General features: G+C 37.4%; 1 long non-coding RNA gene across 1 annotated transcript; it reads right to left on the bottom strand.

Moving 5' to 3' along the window:
• Positions 1-5,650: 5,650 nt before the first annotated feature.
• On the bottom strand, positions 5,651-6,450 carry LOC9637987. Its single transcript, XR_002991384.1, has 2 exons — positions 6,273-6,450; positions 5,651-6,219 (listed from the first exon to the last, which is right to left on the bottom strand). It is a non-coding gene; the product is annotated as an uncharacterized LOC9637987 (long non-coding RNA).
• Between the last annotated feature and the right edge of the window lie 171 nt (positions 6,451-6,621).

The raw sequence follows: 6,621 nt of genomic DNA, 5'->3' as shown, positions 1-6,621 counted from the left end.
CTATCCCTCATCCTAATTCAAATAGTTTTCTAAAAAATTTCAACATTGTTTAACAAATAATAAAAATTACAATCAACTCTTAAGTAAAGCAGAAACACCAGCACTTGAACAACAAAAGGAAAGACAATACTCACCTCCCTCCAGGAGTTACAGTGGAAAAGGGTGGCACTTGCAGAGGCAACATTACCCCTACTAATGTGGAACAAAAATCCTCCACTTATACTTCTTTTGCTTAAAGTTTCTCCTTCTAGCTTTAATAGTAAACACAAGAAAGTGTAGCATAGCTTGCAATGCAGCAACTTTGCTACTTCGTTTTTGCCAGGATGCATGAAAGATATAAAACCAGCCAAGCACAGATCCTTCAAAGGCAAGAATGGACACTTGATCCTAAACTCCTCAAAGAAAAACCCATTTCAAGCCTATACAGTTATAAGTATCCAACTCAAGAAAAAAGTTTTTAACTTGTACATCTTCCTCCGTGGATCTAGCAAAGAGCAGGTTTTATCACCCGGAAGCTACAAGAGAAGCTAAAATGCAAGCACCAATTTTCACCTTTTTTGTTCCGTCAAAATACCTCTGTGGACAGAATGATTTCTCCAAGAGCCCAGAGTGCCATCATGATGAGCTCAAGTAGTGATTTACAGCCACACCAATTATCACCACCAGTATCACCTTGATCACTCTCATGTGCTTCTCGTTTCTCAGCCACTTGAGCTTTTGGTTCAGAAGCCCCGGCTTCTTCCCTTTTGCTTGTCAAGAACAAATGACTTAAGAACAAGAGCTTGGAATAGATGGGGAGATAACTCTAGGTACCTTTGCTTTCTTGTTCTTCCTCACCTATTCTTCACGTCAGAGTTTTTAACAGTGAATCAAAGTACAGCGCAAGAACCATGCACATTAGGGTGATCACGTTACTGCATGCTGAAATCCAGTGGCCAGTTGCATCAATGAAACTTTGCTATATATTTGCATTGGATGCTGTCTCTGTAAGAGGAGAGCAAAAACAAAACCCAGACTTGGAAGGAAAAAAAAATTGACGACCTGAATAACAGCCAAACTATGCGAGTACATCATCACTTTGGAACTGTTTGAACACAGAGCACCTTGGGAAAGTGATAACTGGGGAAGGCAGATCAAATCCACGGTTTGCATCCAGAGGATGCTTGTCAATGTGAAGAAATCCCTGCATGAATGGAACAGCACCATCAAGATCTTCTAGCTTTCCAGCTTTGAGCCAAACATCCTGGAGAGTGTCTAGTCTTGCAGCTTGGAAGATAGATCTTCTGAAACTTCTGGCTTTTGCAAAACAACGGTCAAGGTTTGCTCCAACATCCAATTTTGAATATTAAGTCTATTGGGAAAGAAAGAAATTTTAATCAACTTATACAAAAATAACAAGATCATTAGTATTACTACATTTTCTATAGTATTCATTGCAATGACAAAAATCCATAGTTCATACCTATCACTATATATCATTAGTATTAGCTATGATTTGTATTTGATTTTTTTTTTTTTAAATTACACCTTGTAAATCCTTAGCATTTATATGTACTTTTTTAACAATGTAGGTGTCACATATAATAAAATCATTGTAGAGAAATATTTTATTGTTTTCTTAGAAAAACTTGCAAGGTGGTGAGTGACTTTACCTATGTAATCTATAAATTATGTGATTTTATACATCTTTGCAATTTTTCTGGAATATTGTCTCATATGCAACAAGATTGTCTTCAAATCAAAGTAACTAATGCACTAGAAAAACATAGCACATTAGATGAGTTGCAATGATTGGCTAATATAATTTTTACCTCTAGTTCTACCATTACCTAATAGCATTGTGATGTACTTCATGGAGAGAATTTCACATTTAATTGTTTGAACCAAGTTTATTTTACCTTACTTTTGCTTAGAGATGCTACCAATAAATTTAACTGTCTTACCTTTTTTTGCTGGCCTCTTGTGCATCTCTGTAGGAATAGTCCTGGTTTTGTCACTCATGTCTCCAACTCTCCTCTCAAGATTGAAGCCAGATTTCTCAAGGTTTTCAGTTTCATCCAAGGTGAGCGCAACCCTATTAGCAATTGGCCAATTTTTAGGTACTGCATTAGATTTAGTCACTATAGTGTCTTCAAGCCACTTCGTATGGTTGGCGTCGGTGTTGCAATAATACAGCCAACACCATTTCAAAAATCTTGTTTGCCTTCATTCCTCATAGAAACATGGGGTTGGAATAAAAACAAATTTGTCATCACGAATCCAGGCCCAACACTTGCCCCTTGGAAACATCCCCACACACTTTACATTTGATTTTCTTGACACACGTCAGATTGCTCATTGCTTTAGTTTCACACTACAGTAAGCTCCCATGGTTGTCCAACTTGATATGAGCTCCATATGGTCAAAATGTACCCATGCATTTGCAAAGTCACTAGACCCAAACATGTCCATTCGGGAGACAAGATTTACACCAAAGGTAGGGCCCATAATAGATATTTTGAAGACAAAGGGGTGCTCTTACTCATTCACAATTTAGTTTGGAAAAAAACTTCCGTGGATGAACTTGTATGGATAGGTTTGTTTCAATTTAAGGATGGAGTCAATTTTTTATTGCAACTTCTCTTCTCAAGATTCACATCTCCAAGCTTTTATCCTAAACAATATAATGTAAGAAAGAGATATTATTATAACATATGAAATATAACAGATATACCTCCTTAGGCTAGTAGCAAGATGTACTCCTCGTAGTAAGTCCTGCAAGCTAGCCTAGTTTAGTTGAGTTTTTTGGCAACCTAGATTGAGTAAGGTGTTTGCGATAAAATCCTGAGGGATGGTCTTTTGACGATACTTCGGAGTTGTAGATGAGTTTTTTATAGTCTTTTTTTGCATAACATCTTTGAAACGGTTGAGAAAACTCCTTTGTATCCCTTTCTATATTGGATGCATATGTGTGCCAACATGCTTTGCAACTCTTCTAGCCACTCCATCCCATGGAAGAAAGTAGTACATCTTGGCCTTGTAAATAGTGCAACATAGAGGAGCATTTTTGTAGAATTGACACTTGAATCCAACAGTAATGATGTCACAGGCTGGAGGATTGACTACAGACCCTTTGAAAAATATAGAATTTCTACAGTGGTCTTGATTGCATGTTTCATCCACACAATCTAAATGCCCACCATAATGAACTATAAACACTGTGTCTTCAAAATGTTGGATATGTATGGTCTTGATCTTGCATCAATTGTGGATATCTTGCTAGGTTTCCATCCCCTTCTGTTTGGAATCTGTGCTATTGACAAGAAATGGTAGCTCGAAGAAAATGTCGTTGTAGGAGGATGGAAGCTCGCTTACAAGCCTATACAAAAACAAGTGCACGTCAAGTGAATTCAGCACTGACACTAGCATGACTTCTCGACTTGAACTAAAAAAGGACGAGAGGATAATGACTATCTCTTGCTTCATATTCACTTTGGCTGGAGCACATTTTGGCACTTTGATTGGAGATCCAAAAACTTGAATCTCCTTCAACTTAGAATTCTGTAAATCCTATTGTTATCCACCCTCACTCACACTAGAAAGAAGAAACTCCAAGTATGCAACTATACTGATGTTGTTGCGAATCACAGCCTCTAAAGAAATAGAGTAGTTTATATATGCAATGAGATGGCACTGACCAGACACACTTAGACTCTCTTGCATCAACACACCTCCAAAACCAATATTAAAAGCATCCACACTCAAAATGAAAGATCAAGTGTAGTTAGAATATGCCAAAATTGGAAGAGTCCTCAATAGCTCTTTGAGATCCATGAACACCTGCTCACAAGCTGGAGACTAGATGAAAGATGACGTTGATAACTTCAGCAATGCTTACAATAGTGTAGTGTGATAAAAAAATGATCCACAAAACAACTAAGATACTACACCTTCCTAGGAAGTGCTACACATCATTCACATACTTTGGAGTATAGAACTTTAGAATAGCCACAAATTTGTCAAGATCAACTTGCAAACTCTCATGAGAAATACAGTACCTAAGATAAATTGTGTCCTTGTACCCAAATACGCAGTTCGACTGCTTTAGCTTTAAACTAACATCATGTAGCTGATCCATACACACAATTAGGTCTGCCTCATCCCATGCATATACATGTGTATAGCTATTGCCATAAAAAATAAAAATTGGCTCCACTGCACGACGCAAGTGTAGATGGCAATGTGTAGCAACAGCTTGAGCAATAGAACATAAACTCAAACCTATATCAACTAACACGGAGAGAATAATAAGAGACCTTTTATTTTAAAAAGGAGCTCATACGAATGCTTATATTAATAAAAATGAGCTCATATGAATGTTCATATTAATAAATATTTATATTGTTGTGATAACATTTATGAAATTGTTAGCATATTTGAATGGTTTTTCAATAGTAGAACAAGGAGTTATTACTAATCTTTCTAATGTTATGGCACAATATATATTTCCAGTGTTTAGAAAAATAAAATTTTATGGAATTTCACTAAAGAGTAAAGATTGATATTCTTACTACTTTTTTCAAAATGCCACACAATGGAAACTTCATTGAAGCACCCAAATAAAATTTTATAAACTTTAAATTTAATATATAAAAAAAATTAAATTTAGGATATAATTGTTATGTTTACAAATATCTAAAGCAAAAATGAACTATAGCTTATTTACTCTATACTATACACAATTGAAAAATAAAAACTTTTAAATTTTAATTTCTAAAATTCAAAAAGATATATAAGTTTCTTTTGAAGTCAATATAATAGTTAATCCTTGTTCTAACTTTTTAATATAATTGTAATCTAAAATAAAAAAAGAGTAAATTTATAGAGTTTTTAGTTTAACAACTATAGTAAAGTCATTTTTCTTAGAAGACAATTGTAATTGATATTGTTGTAGGTAAAAAAATCAAACTACTTGCCAAATAGGAGGAATCTTTGCATAGGATAAATAAACCTCCTTAAATGGAATGATCTAGAAAGCAACAGTTGAATTATGCCATAAAATCTCAAATTCACAAATACTAAAACTAACAAGATATACCTGACTAAGATGTACATTATCTATAAATATATATATTTCCTAGATCACCCTTCAATAGGACAATGTATTCAACAATTTTGAGTGCTAAGAAATTGAGTAAATTTTATTCAAACAGTAAGCTTGCCTACACCAATACCCATTATGGAGTCACCAATGCAAAAATTCTATGAGGCTAAAGGTGTTAATTCTATTCTCATTGAGCTTAACAAATGGCACTATACACATGTCCCAGAAATGCAAGAAAATTTGTTATCTATGAAAAGCCTTACTGATACTAGTGTTCAATTTTCTGGAGATCAACACAGTATTACTTTTTATTTTGATGTGGTCAAGGTGATGCACAGTACCTATTTACAAGTTTGATGCTATTTTAGTGCCTCTCCTTGTGCACTGATTCTAGCATAAAAAGTATGAAAGTAGAAATGTCGCATACACTTTGGGATTGCTTGCTGATCCTGTATCCCACCTCTTATTGGTTATGGACAAGATCAGGCTTTTTTCACATTAAAGCCTTCCGTTCTTAATAATGTTATGAAAGATCAGTAGTCCAGTGGTGCCTTGGTTCGAGCTATGCAAAAGAATATTTGTGATAGTTACTCATTTTATGCCCTAGATAGCAATTGAAAGTTCGTGGCATTTGGTGCGGTGACAACTGGGACGCTTCCAGATAGAACAGAAAGTGGTAGTTCTGCACCATCAAGCTCCTGCTGCTCTCACTAGCAATAATCAAGAGGCACGAGAGATTTAGTTCTCCTGTGGCAGATCAATGCGGGGGTGATCCTAGGGAACTGTAATCACCCCTTTGGCGCTTGTCAAAAGCCTCGACCACGCTCTTGCTGAGAAAGTGTTAAAGCTGACAGTGAGGGTGGCGCCCTCCTTCGCATAAACCTTTCATGTAGACACCATGGAAGTCTGGCTAGTAAATATCCTTGATGCGTCTCAAGAATCGGGGTGATTTTTGGGTGCTAAAATCGGGAGGAGTATCAAGCTCGGGAGAAAAAGCGGGCTTGTTTGATTCCCCCAAACCCACCAGGCACATGGAGAACTTCGTCCACTTGAGCTGCCTGAGGATGGAATTGCCTGTTCGTGACAGGAATGGATGGTGAATGTGTGGCGTCGATGCTCCAAGCACAGCCCTGAACCTGGAAAGATCACACCGAAAGCTTACAAGGTCTACTTCTCTGGAAGTTCATACCTCTCAACCTTGGTCCCTGAAAACGTATCCCGCCGCCAGGGCGCCAAACACAAGGTCAGCGTCGAGAAAGCTACACTGCGAGGAGGAGGAGGAGCGACAGGAGGAGCGCCTGCGATCGATCATGTCTTGTCAATGGAATCAGACGAGACAAGAGAACCAGCTGCCAGGGCTGGAGCCGCCGCTGCGCCGATGGGCCAGGAAATGGATTATCACAGCAGTCTCCAGCTTGCCCACGTCAATCTGCGCAAGGCTGAGGTGCTCCCGATGCCAGAGCATCCGCATTGATGCGACGATGATTCAGTATTTGGTATTTACAAATATCGGGAAGAGAATCGAACCCGAAACGTTT

The sequence above is a fragment of the Selaginella moellendorffii genome, unplaced genomic scaffold (assembly GCF_000143415.4).
Source record: "Selaginella moellendorffii unplaced genomic scaffold, v1.0 SELMOscaffold_187, whole genome shotgun sequence".
Lineage (NCBI taxonomy): Eukaryota > Viridiplantae > Streptophyta > Lycopodiopsida > Selaginellales > Selaginellaceae > Selaginella > Selaginella moellendorffii.
The sequence above is the reverse complement of the archived record's forward strand: the minus strand, read 5'-3'. Positions and strand labels throughout refer to the sequence as shown.